The sequence below is a fragment of the Lutra lutra genome, chromosome 6, assembly GCF_902655055.1.
Source record: "Lutra lutra chromosome 6, mLutLut1.2, whole genome shotgun sequence".
NCBI classification, from domain to species: Eukaryota; Metazoa; Chordata; class Mammalia; order Carnivora; family Mustelidae; genus Lutra; species Lutra lutra.
In genome coordinates, this window is record NC_062283.1 from 90797982 (window position 1) to 90810661 (window position 12680).

Here is a 12680-nt window from a genome sequence, read left to right on the forward strand (position 1 = left end):
AGGGACCTATGATAGCCCTTTGCTGGCTCAGCTCTGTTCAGGCTTCTCCTGCATGCTCCCTCCAGTCTTTGGTCCACACTCATATATTCCTGGCCAGGATGGTAGGCCTGCTGCCCCATCTCAGTACAGCAGACTCCTTCACATCCCTGTGGAGGACCAGCCCATCTTTGTCCTTAGGGTTTTGGGTGGGAATCAGACAGCACCTAAACTGCAGAGGACAAACATCAAGTTCTTGGAGTAGTCCCAGTGAAGTTGCTTTTCTTCAGTATGAGTTAGGGATCAGTCTCTCCACTTCTCTTTCCAGAAAATTCTTCCTTGAGTTATTACTTCAAAGATCTCTAAGTTTGAAGTTAGGGCTGTCTCCTGCTCTCCTGGACCAGAGATGGATGGTTGTGACTCATAGCAAAGGCGTCTTCAAATAAATCTTCTCCTCTCCAAAAATTCTCTTCTAATCTCCAACTAGACACTTTTACACTTTAATGTGGTTGAGACATCTAAGAGTCAACTAAAGTAGATGTTAGCCTCTTACTTTGGAATATTTTTACTTCTTGGTCTATCTCTCTGTTTTGAAATGTGCCTGGGCTGAAACTCTATTTTAATATCAGGTATATTATAGATATTCTAACCAAAATGACATCTTTTCCCTCTGCTTCAATCAGAGTGCTCTTTTTTAAAGTACATATATGATCTCCTGCTTTGAACCCCTCAATGAGAACCCCTGCAGTGCTGCAGTATGATGAGGAAGACAGAAGCGCACAAGTGCATGTGCAAGTCATTACAAAATCAGATGTATAGAATGCTGAGGCAGAGAGCAAAGAGGGTAGAATGCTGAGGCAGAGAACAAAGAGGGAAGAGGTGAGTGGGGAGGAGCCAGGCTCTCTGCGTCCCAACCATAGAGCAACAACATATAATCAAGAGGATTAAAAGCATAACTTCTGACCCCACAGTGCCTGGGTTCAAATCTCAGCTCTGTCACCTACTAGCTGGTCGACCTTGTAAAGTTACTTATCCTTTCTGTGTCCTGGTTTCCTCATTTGTAATGGGTATGATAATAGTTCCTGCACATAGTTGTGTATTAAAGGAATTACTGTTTTTAAAGTGATTGGGAAAAATGCCTGACATACAATAAGTACTACCTAAAATTTCCTAACTAATACCACCCTCTTTGTCTACAGGTCTTGATCTTTGCCAGACTGACTCAGAATTACCCTTTGTTATTCAGCTAAGCCATGCATCTTCTCTTCTGAGAAGCTTTAAATGATCCTAAACATTCGTTTATGTGCTCTCAATGTGTTGAATACATATCACTATCACCACAATTACCCCACTGTATTGTAACTGACCTCTCTCCATAAACTAGAAACACTGTATTGAAAGCAAGGGCCGTATCTTAATCATCATTGTACGACCAGATTATTTTTTACCCATTAAATATGGGATGAATGGATAAATAAATGAATGAGCCATAGAGAAATTCTGATAGATGAGGAAATAATTACCTGCTTGCAATTTGATATTTTTCTTTCTTTCAAGATAGGAAGAGTCTTCTCCAGTTTGCTAGATATCTCACAGAGTCTATGTGACATAATTGCCTCCCAAGTCATTTGTAAAAGAAGGAAGTTTGGAGATTCATCTAAGATTTAGATTTACCAGCTGAGTTTGATTAATTATTCCATCTCAGTATTTACCATTTTTATCAAATATATTGAAAACAGAATTCAACAAACATTTGTGGAGTGTCTTTCTGGGCAAATCAACATGACAGATATAAACATGAATAAAATATGGTCCCCTACATCTAGAAAGTTATAGTCTAACAGAGAAAACAGACACATAGGAACTTTTGACACAGGGTGGAATAAAACGAAAATTAAAAGACTGGAAGTTCTAAAGAAGAGGGATTTCATTTATTACCATTTCTTTTTAAAATTTTATTTTTTAAAGTGAAGTCTCATTTCCAATTACTTTGTCTTTTCTGATTTGTTATTAGCTTTTTTCACCTCTCAAAGTTAACTCTATTAATTGTGCCTGAAGAACAATTTCTTGATGATATAGTTCACACAGAAATCAAAAGCCTATTTTACAAGTCCTTTGTTTCTCTTTTCCTAAATGCACTTTTCTCATCTTTTGAATAAGCCTAGACTAATTCGTATAACATTTGGGTTCCCTGTATAGGGTATCAGTGATGTCAGTGTAGAATTTTAGAACTCAGAAGAAATTCAGAGGTCATGCAGTATTAACTCCCTCTTTCTCTTTTCATTTTCCTTTCTTTCTTTCTTTCTTTCTTTCTTTCTTTCTTTCTTTCTTTGTTTCTTTCTCTTTCTTTCTTTCTTCTCTCTCTCTCTTTTTCCTTTTTACTTTATTTTATTTTTATTTTTTTTTCACAAAAATCTGAAAGAGGCTAACTTGAACAGCACAGCTAGTTACTAGAATAGGCAAAAGAAACTCTGACATCCTGATGCCCAGTACAACTATTTTTTCCATGAATACCACACTGCTTCTAGAATAATTTTAGACTATAGGAAATGTAGGCCTGGGGAAGATATTTATAACAAGTCTCTGGCTCATTTAGCATGCCGTTGTTTGGGATATCCAGCTGCATGCTTTGTTCTTGCCGGTAATAAATTATTTCCTGACAATTTGGTTGACAAACAGGATTCCAGCCCCAGTGATTTGCACACATCTTTTAAAAAATGATCAGGTTAACTCTTCTAAACAGCCTTTTTGTCCTTCACTTATCTTCTAGCATGAAGAGAAGGAAGAGTCAAGATCTTCAATAAGAGTGTAAATCACACACACAGACAGAACTCTGTTTATATAACATTTAGGGTGAAGGTACCCTTTTATGAGCCTTTGTAATCCAATGGAAATTCTCTGAAAGCCACAAAATCTCTCCTCTGCCCTGAAACTAGCTAAGTTTGCTTTTCTAACTTCCCAGTGGGCGAGGATACAAAGTATGTGGACATTTCAAATGTTTGAAAAGCAAAACAGAATCTGGAGGTGGGGGTGGGGAGGGGAATGTAAGGGTGGCCAATAAGGATTCTTTTACAACTCATATTTCTCTATTGAAAACTGAGATTTCTGGTCACATCAGGGCAGAATAATTGATAGCAGCTGCAGATGGGAAGGTTTGAGCATGCATCTCCCCAGGCAATATTTTCTTTGGTATTCTCTATGGTATGTTGTAAAGTATAGCAGTTCAATATTTAGCCATAGTTTCTCTCCTTAGCTAAGTAGACTAAAACTATTTGTTCATGTTTCTTCACAAAACTTGCCTTGTTCTGTGTTGTTCGTTAGCCCATCTCTGGCGGCCATGACATTTGTCTGTCATCAATGTTAGCAATGATGGGAGTACCTTCTGCAGGATGCGGTAAGCAGCAGAAAGTGAATGAACACAGAATGAAGACAGGCGGGCGCTCTCTTGGCAAAAAACTGGCCTCTTGAAGTTAAGAGCCCTTGGCCTGATTAGTGAGGAGCAGACTTTCAAGGAATGCCTTCTCTTTCAGCTGCCATTGTTAATAATAGCACGATAATGCAGAGCAGGTTGATCTTTGAGATGTTTGATGGTCTTAGCACAAGCAATAAACAAGTTGGAATTTAAGAGATAGTCATGACTTAAAATGGTGAAAAAGAGTCCAGTATATTTCTCCACAGATGGATTGAAAGGAGGAAGAGGGGAATTTTTCCAATATGGGCCCTCTTAAAAAGACAGGTCTCTGATTTCTTTCATAAAATGTTTCTTTGAGACCTTCACATCTCTTCCCTTTAGTGAGGAGTTCTCATTTTAAATGCTCTTATTATGATAAAGAGAATGGAAAGGGTATGAAAAGGCTATTAAAATAATTATAGAAGTTCAGGTCATAAATTATCTGTTGATTCAGGCTGTCAGCAGGTAAGTCAATTGCTTCAATGTTAAGACTAATTGGCGAGACTAGAGAATTGGTTGTAAATGACTTCAGACATCTGGATCAGATGTAAGCCATCATCTTGGCCAGTGAGAGCCAACCTGTACTGACTATTCAGGCCCCATCTGAGCAATACACTTTAAGTGTTATTGTGTTGCTGAAATTTTGTGATATCAGTTTGCCACTCTGCTGTAGAGCATGATGGGATAAAGCATGTCCACCATAACGGCATGGAATAATGGTGACTAGCAACCAAGAGGTCTCATCCAAGAGAACACGGCCAAATCAAAAAGTTAGCTAGTGAATGTTTACCATGGACTGGGGTTCATCAGCTAACTAAATTATTTTCTGATCGCTATGCTCAATAAAACTCACATTTAACCAGTTTTGCATGCTTTCTAAAGTGCCTAACCTAAAATCTACCATCCTGCTCAAACTTTCCCTTCCCTGCTCCTTGCAAAAACATAAGACCAAGAATGGTTTATACTTCCATTTTGGCATGCATGTATTTATGTATCAGTGAATTGCGTGAAAAGAACCAATAGGTTCTGAAAATAAAAAAACTCCCGAGACTAGAAAAATGCAGGGTCTAGCCAAACCTGGAAATGAAGTCAGCAGCAAGGCACCCTGTTCTGACTTAACCCTCATATCTTTTTGACTCGCTTAGCTATTGTCATCTCTCTGTAAACATTACTAATTGGTTAAAAAAAAATAAAACCAGGATAGTCAACAAAACTCTGCCTTACTCATTGACTCTGTCTCGTGACCAGCAAAACATTCTCAATGTGACAGCGGGATTATTCACTTCTAGATAAAACTTTTAGTCTTTTACATGAACTTCTGGTAACTTTTTACTTCAACAAAGTAATCATTTGAACTGTAAAATTATACCCATGCCAACTATCTTACGTAGTTCTGTGGTTGCCTGAAAAGGAGGTGTTCTGCAAAAATAAATTTCCTCAATATCAAAAAGTTACACTTTTTAACTTCGAAGCTTTAAAAATATTTGATTATTTTTGTTGGAAACATTTATAATTATATTTGAAAATTTTCTGCTTTCTCTAACATACTAAAGAGCATATTAAATACAATGTCTTAGGACTCAGGTATAACTAAATATGAATGTACCAATGCACTTATGGCCAATTAAAAGTTTGGAAAATTTTGCCTTTCAATAAATCTCGTTATTATCCCAAATTACTGTATTTTATTTGTCGGCTTGTAGTAGTTTTTCTGTTAGCTATTTATCCTTGTCATTGTTGGAGTGCTTGCTCTGTTACTCAGTTCTGTCCCTTTTCCATTTACAGCTACTAATCTACCATGGTCTAGAAAATACATAGCTAACATTCTTAAAATTGAGAACAGGAGAATAATGCCTTATGAAGTGAATGGACTTTACCACCTGGATGTCAGGGAAATTAGTTTAATTCCCCAGAGGGCTTATTTGCTTATGTAATTGAGGGACAAAATTAAAACAAAAAATTATTTGTTTTCAGATGACATTAGACTCTTTATGTGGGGAAATTCTTTGATATCTGCATAAGTCTACCACTAATGTTCCAAGTGTTTGGTATTCTGGTGAGTGTAGAATGAATATACTTCTAATACTAAGGTCTCTTATAGGCATGCAAAGTGTGCATTCTAGCAAATATTCTCAGGTGGCTGCAGTGTGAGGAAAATGTGTCAGAAAGTGAATCCTAAAAAGGTTGACACATAAATATTGTGGTGTGTATGTTTTGTTTTAATATTAACTTAGCTATTTTTAGTTAGAGTGGGTCCAATAACAATCGTCTAGTTATTTGTTTCTGTTTACACATTCTAAAAGGGAACTTTAAGCCAAAATTCATTGGCAGAGAAAACAATAAATTAAATGAAAATTAGAGATGGATAACTTATTGCCATATAGAAGGATGCAAAAATCTCAAAATGTTTATAAATATGGGAGGATTCCATGAAATCTCTTGCTGAGTTATTAAAAAATGTTTACCCACTTGATTTAAAATTTTCCCCTCTTATGGAACAAATGAAACATTTAATGTGTGTTTTTGACTTACACTTAATATATTAGCTTTTCTCATTATAAGAGAGCGCTTCATCCAAAAATCTCAGGATGCTCTGATGTCTAAGGCATATTACAGACTTCTTAACAAGCATTTGTTTTCTTTTATTTCTGATCCAGGAAGCTTCTTTAAGTAGGTCACAAGTAAACTTGAACTTTAATTGCATTTTGAAATTAAGAGCATGTTCAAGTGGTGACTAAAGTTGAAAAACAATGTATGAAGTACATTGTTTTCTTTTCAAATAGAAACTTTGCAAAGTCATTACTTAGGAAATTGCCCAAGAGGGGGATGTCTGGGTGGCTCAATGGGTTAAAGTCTCTGCCTTCCACTCAGGTAATGATCCCAGGGTCCTGGGATCAAGCCCCCCATTGGGCTCACTGCTCAGCAGGGAGCCCGTTTCCCCCTCTCTCTCTGCCTCCCTCTCTGCCTGCTTGTGATCTGTCTGTCAAATAAATAAATAAAATCTAAAAAAAAAAAAAAAAGAAAGATAGGAAGAAAATTGCCCAAGAGAAATATATGTGAATTTATATTCCTTTAAAAAAATTATTTTGTCAAATTGATTCCTCTTTAACATTTTCTACATTTTTTCTAAGTTGTTAAATTGTATTAAGGCTGTTGACGTAGTTGTATGGTCCCATCTTCCTCTGTGGGGTGTGCATGTGTGTTTGTGCACGCACACATGTGTGTGTGTGTGTTGGGGGTGGGATGGCTGGAATGTGGAGAGTGGGTCTTGAAGGAGAAAATGGTGGTTTGGAGGTGTGTTTTCAATGATGTGTTCCGGGAGTTGACATCAACCTTGGGAGTCGATTGCCTTCAGTTTGACTGACAACAGTTATTCCTCTTTTTTATTCCTTCCTTCCTTTCTTTCTTTCCTTTTTTTTCCCTAAAAAAATTCCCTAACACGTCAAGAGATCGCAGGATCAAATTAAATACACTCTGGGAATTGCCTTCGTGTTGCAAAGAACTGTGAGAAGAGTGGATTTAGCCAGCTTCGGAGAGAGCTGCTGATTCCTGCTTTGTCATCACATACAGTAGTTTCTTTACCTCTTTCCTGTGGCTAAAAATGAACAACAGTAAATACAGAAACCATTTGCTCTGCATTCTGCCATTTTTCTGTGTTTTATGCAACAGTTTGGCAAATCGGGCAGAAAGTTACTGAGTTTAACTCCCAGGAGAGAAGCCAATTATGTGTATCTTATTATAATGTTCAACAAGATCAGCTGCACTTTAAATATTAAAGAAGTGTTCTTTAATGCACTTTTTCTGACCTTTAATGCAATTCATTTTATAGAACATAAAAAACAAATCACCAGAATAAACTTTCTGAATTGTATTTGTGGGCTAATTCTCAATCTACTTATAAATATTATTAGGAGTATTGGCTAAATGCTACCACATGTTAGGGCAGAATTTTTGGAATCACAATACCATACACATTACAAAATAAATGGAGTTAGCTACGTCTATCATCCTTAGTTATTTCAACTTTATACTTGTTGTGTGTTATGAAGGTTATTCCCCCCTGAAGTACACGTGCTGTGTGTAAATTATTAACTCATTAATTTCTGAGCTCCTTATGCCCCAAGGACACAACAGTTTATTTTTCTCTAGCTTGCTGGTCTCATAAATGTAGAAACTGAAAGACTTATAGCAGGAAGTCAGTATTAGGGCCAAAAATAAAATTCAGGTCTTTTAGCTCTTAGTGCAGCGTTGAAGAGCTTTTGCATAGAAATAAATTGTTGCTATTTGTGGGCATGACATCAATTAAGATTAGGAAAATTGTATTTGACCTGCCATTATTTTTAATTATTTTAAATTGCTTTAAAGCATAAATATGACATTTTGGTTTGGGGGAAACTTACTGCCCTTAGACCAATATCATTCAATTGGAATTCATTCAATGAATTTGGTAATAGACTGGGGGTAGGATAGAGTTTGATGGAGTGAACATAACCATGTTTGACTTTCCAGTCACATGTGCACCTCAAGTCCAGTGGGAACCTCCTGCGTGATGCTTGGTGAAAGAAGGGTCAGGATATAACTAGAACCAAGAGGCACAAGCTCTGAAAAGAAAAGAGCAAGTTTATGATGGCTTTGTATTACATCTTTAAGAATTCTCCAGAGGCTTCTTGAGCTATTTGACATTTTCTGGTGTTTGTACTATAATGATATGCTTAATAACAGCTTGTTTTAGGATCATCTGTGTAGAATGCATTACAAATACACTTTGAGGATATGACTATAATAATAAGACAGAAAGTAGCTGAATATAATAATAATTTGACAAATACTAATGAAGAGTTTACCAAAACAACATTGATTTAAAGGGTGCTGATAAAGCCAAGGAAATAATAGAAGAAAGAACACCCAAATAGGTGCAGTTTGTATCTACCATAGAATCCTTCAGACAATATTTTACATTAAAGCATTTTCTTAAAGACCAATTAATTCTTTTTTTTTTCTTTTCTTTCTTTTTTTTTTTTTTTTTAGGCGTTAGCAGTACTGTCCTCACTAGACGTTCATTGGACAGTAGCGCAACCCCAAGAAAAGGATGGTTAAGACCAATTAATTCTTTAAGAAGTCTCTAAGCAGGGGGAAGAGGGGTTGGGAGGGGGGGTGGGGTTATGGACATTGGGGAGGGTATGTGCTATGGTGAGTGCTGTGAAGTGTGTAAACCTGGTGATTCACAGACCTGTACCCCTGGGGATAAAAATATATATTTATAAAAAATAAAATAAAAAAAAAGGTTAAAAAAAATAAGTCTCTAAGCATTATTGTTACTTTTTTCTGTCCTTAATATGCTCTGAACACCAAAATTGCTGTGAGAATTGGTGCCATTGTAATCATATTTTATAAATATATTCCCAGTTGCATGACTTCACAAATGAAAAGAACAAGACAAACGACCCATGGATAGTGCATAAAGAGAATGCAGTGGTTTTACACTGGGGAGATAGAGGTAAGGGAGAAAAAAAACAATAGGAAACTATATTTTTATTAATGATGTTTTCCCTTTACCTAGGTAGATTTGGCATCTCAACTGTGGAAAATTAATGGACAATCATAATTATGAGAAAATTTAAGGCCTAAGTGGTTATTTCCATAGTAGAACACAACTATTGATTGTTTTCCAGAGTAGCAGGTGTAGTTAGTTAAGGTCTGTTTGGTAGGGGAAGATGAGTAGTGAGGGCCCTATTGAGGGGTTAATGAGTGATGCTCTTGGTTCTGGTGGTTCTTCATCCTGGCTGTTCATGAGAATCTTCTGAGAAGATTTTAAAATAGATTGATGTCCACCATACCTACGTGCTCCCTCACCCTCTCACTGGTCTGTGAGCAACAAGCTTGCTCTAGTGTATTTTTATTCAGTTGAGACTGGAAGACAAACAAAAATGCCATCTTGGGGCAAAATCAGAAGAGCAGATTCTTAGTTTGCAAACTCTGGTCTGGTAACCAGCACTGGAGATTACCTAGAAATAGTGATGAGAGGAAAAGCTGATGGGAATATTGTAATATAGAGGGGACCGAGATAGAAAAGACAATGGATTAACAGAAACAATGGGAGAAATCATGCCATTTGTGGACAAATATGTCCAAGGAATTTAATAAAGATGTATAGAATGTAAGTGAATATTTCTAAGAGACATATTTTCTTCTACGTATGGATGCAAAATAGATAATTCGTATTTCTAGGTTAAATTCCCCAAAGCCAGCTTTTTCACACTTAATTTCCAACAACTGCTAACAACTTCCACTACGCGTTTAGTCAGAAGTCTCTGAAATTGGTACCAGACAAAGAAAGCCCTCAGGCATTCTCAGCAGGCCACAATATTCTGGATCAATTAAGTAAGAAAGGAACAAAAGAACTAAATTGGTAAACCATTGGTAAGACTGAGCCTATCTATGAGGTTTCTACTCTGAACAAAAATAGTTCAAGAGTTAGGCAATTTGTGTGAGGTTTCTGAGGAATCTTTATTTTGCAAGATTTGTAACACTATGTTATTTTGGCTGAGGCTACCATAAAAACAAAGTCATTTCAAACCGTGCAATGAAATCTTTGCACTTTTTCTGAGTTCCAAGCATAGGGAACTACCCATCATTCTACAAATATCTGAGGCCAAATTACCTTTGCTCTAGTTGTTTCTCTTTTTGGAAAGTCTTTGCCCCTTCAATACCATCTTTAAAATTTCACTCCAAAAGGCACATCATCTGTAACACTTCCTATAGTTGATGAAAACGATATCCAGGTATGCTCTCATCCAGAATGCACACTTCTTTAATACCACCTTTTTTGTGTTGTTTTGTTTACTTATCTCTCTCTCCTTCTGGATAGACAGAGAGTAATTCAAGGAGGATTTATAGCCAGTGTCTTGCAGAGTGTCTGTTTTTAATTGCATTGGAAAGCTAACCCTTCTGTTGGGTAACTAGAACCCCTAATGAGAGCTCAACAAATGTTTGTTGCATTAAATCGACACCCTTCACCTACTTGGAAATTTTCCCTTTGGCCAGTCCCTGTTGAAGCAACTTTAGTTATGTCAGTCGAGTCTGTCCTGTGGTGTGTTTTTGTGTGAGTGTATTCATCAGCCTCAAGGGGTGTATGAATCAACTAAAAATATATGAAAACTTTTCTTGTTTTTTGCAGCACATGCATTTGAAGGAAGGAGAAAGAAGGTCTATAACTTTTATTAGATTCTTAAAGTGGTCCAAATTCTAAAGTGGTCTAATGAGAAACTGAAGGCTTTCTCACTGAATTCTGAAATAAGATGAGAATGGCCATTGTTATTATTGCATCCTTACTGGAAAATAAAAGGCAAAACGTATGACCAGTGGCAGTATGACAATTTACCATAGAACAACATCAAAAAACAACTGAAAACAAATGAAACTTTACTAAAACTAATGGAGTTTAGGAAAGTGGCTAAAAAGTAAACATGAATTCAGCTATAGATAGGCTTTATTATATTAGTAAAATCACTTGAAAATATCACGAAAAAAATCCCATTCATAAACAATAAAATAAATAGAAATTTAATAAGAAATTTGCAAGAGATCTATCAGGAAAATAATATAGCTTTACCAAAAGAATAAAGAAGATTTAATAAAGCTGTCCCATATTCCTTGGTAAGATGACACAATATTGTAAAGAATCCAAGTAAATATGTGTAAATAACCTCAGTCTAGCTAAAAATGCAAATTTACGCAATAATGAGATACATTTTATATTTCGGATTAGCAAAGCTTAAAAATAGGTGGAGTGGCATATTTTCTCATACATTGTCGATAGGAATGTAAATTGCTATAATTTTTGGAGGAAACTTAGAAATATATAGCAATATTTTAACTTTTAACTCCTTAGCTCTGTTTTTAGAAATCTATCTTCCGGGGAATATCCAACCAAGTGACTGTAATATTGACATATCAGAAACATTAAAATATTTGTCACTAAGAATTGGCTAAAAAATTACTTTCCATTTATGTATTGAATTTTAGTGAAATACTGGACAGACATCAAAAGAATGTAGCAGTTCTATACATCAAACAATAACATTGTTCTTGATATATTGACAAGTGTACAAAGCAAGTTGAAACACACTGTTTGACATGGCTCTATTTTTGTTTTTCAATAAAAAGTGTGTGTGTGTGTGTGTGTGTGTGTGTGTGTAAACGCATGGAAAGAGTCCTAGTAGGAAATAGACCAAATAGTGGCCATCTCTGGGAGCAAAATTTCATTTTTTAATTTGCCCATTGCCACAACTTCTGAAGATTTTTACAATGATGATATATATATATATAAATCATAAACAAGCATGACCATCTATCTATCTATCTATCTATCTATCTCTTCTCTAGGTTTTTGTCTTATGATTGTCGTGGCTTCATCTTTATTTTTCCCAAGCTTAAACTTTAGGATACAACCCTTTATAGGGGAACTGCCTAAAGATGGGCCCTTAGGAAGATACAGAGAACATTCATTATTTCCAAGTTGAGCAAAATTAATGATGGAAATAACAGTGCTAATGACAAGAGAAGGACTGCGATTTTTTTGTCAGCTTTTACTGTGCTCTCTTCCCCTCCCTTTTATCTTCTGCCTTGAGTGGAAGTCTCAGAATATATGTCATTAAAGTTCATTGAATTATGAAGTGCATACATGAAAAAAGGAGAAAAGAGTCCCAAAGATACTTCTACTTCATCAAAAGAGAGACACAATCCTCAGAAAGTCAATGCTTGGCAAGAGCTTCTTTTAGACTTAAATTTGAAATTTTGGATTGAGAGTTTTGCTTGATGAGTAGGGGGGAAAAAACCTTCCAAATAAAACAAAAATTAAATTGGAAATATCAGAATTATTTAGAGAGCCTTCGTTGTTGGTTTTCAAAGTAAGTACTACCTCCCCATGTCCCTAGAGTTTTTATTAAAATGCTTTTCCAGAACTACCTTTTCAATGCTTAACCTATTGGGCATAAAGAAAATGTTCTCATTGTTACCAAATACTGAAGAACCTTGAACAAATCCTATCGTTTCTTTAATTTTTTTGCCATTTTGATTGTGTGATTATTTATTTCAACATTAAGGAATATTTCTGCTTTTAAATTCTCAACCGATCAAGCTCACAATGAGTTATTTTAAAACACATTCCAAATATTTTATTTCGCCCCACTTCATGTTGACAGGTACAATAGTCCCATCTTAGCTTCTGTTCACACAGGAACACATTCTGAAA

General features: G+C 35.9%; 1 non-coding gene across 1 annotated transcript; it reads right to left on the reverse strand.

Annotated features, from left to right (window-relative positions):
* Window positions 1-8421: 8421 nt before the first annotated feature.
* On the reverse strand, window positions 8422-8521 carry LOC125103451 (U4atac minor spliceosomal RNA). Its single transcript, XR_007128437.1, has one exon. It is a non-coding gene; the product is annotated as a U4atac minor spliceosomal RNA (small nuclear RNA).
* Between the last annotated feature and the right edge of the window lie 4159 nt (window positions 8522-12680).